The following is a 764-nucleotide window of genomic DNA, read 5'->3' on the forward strand; positions in this document are numbered from 1 at the left end:
TTGTGTTTGCCACAGGGTACAACTACAGCTTTCCTTTCCTGCCCTCAGCTCTACAGGCTAAATGTGGTTACAGGCTGCAGCTCTACAAACATGTGTTCCCTCCTGCACTGACCTCACCAACACTGGCAGTGGTGGGCTTCATACATGGCTTTGGTGCTATTAACCCTCTGGCTGAGATGCAGGCTTGTTGGGCTACAAGAGTGTTTAAAGGTAAAACATAAAAAGGTATAGGAGAATATTTTGATTGTGCAAAGTCATGGAAGGGGTTTCAGTAGGAATTCTGCGATGTATGCTTTATATTTTGAATTGAGAAAACACTAGAGCTATTAATGCAAACCAAAAGGATATGCTCCAGTGCAAAAGTAAGATCATCATGCAATAACTCTGTGTTTGAAATTGTTCTGAATTTTCCATGACAGGTTTAACAGCCCTCCTCAGAGGAGAACATGATGAAGGAAATTGAGAAGGACACGGCAACCATGAATCAGAAGTAGAGATGGCACGATACCACTTTTTCATGTCCAATACCGATACCGATATCATAAATTTGGATATCTGCCAATACCGATATGAATCCGATATAGTGTTTTTTAATCAATAAAACTGTTTTTTTAATATCTTGCTGCATTTTGTATAAGTTTATACTCAAGTTTAAATAAACAACAACACCCAAGCTATTCTGTTATACCTGTATGTAAAAAATACACTGCACCCAAAATATTTCATAGTTCAGCAATACTGATCAATCTAATAAACTTAAACCT

At 38.0% G+C, this 764-nt stretch overlaps 1 pseudogene; it reads left to right on the plus strand.

Annotated features, from left to right (window-relative positions):
• Window positions 1-5: 5 nt before the first annotated feature.
• Window positions 6-764, plus strand: part of LOC121814600 — a 2,137-nt pseudogene continuing 1,378 nt past the window's right edge.

Source organism: Haplochromis burtoni, unplaced genomic scaffold (genome assembly GCF_018398535.1).
Source record: "Haplochromis burtoni strain Fernald_Lab_line unplaced genomic scaffold, NCSU_Asbu1 Contig_65, whole genome shotgun sequence".
In the NCBI taxonomy this organism is placed as follows: domain Eukaryota; kingdom Metazoa; phylum Chordata; class Actinopteri; order Cichliformes; family Cichlidae; genus Haplochromis; species Haplochromis burtoni.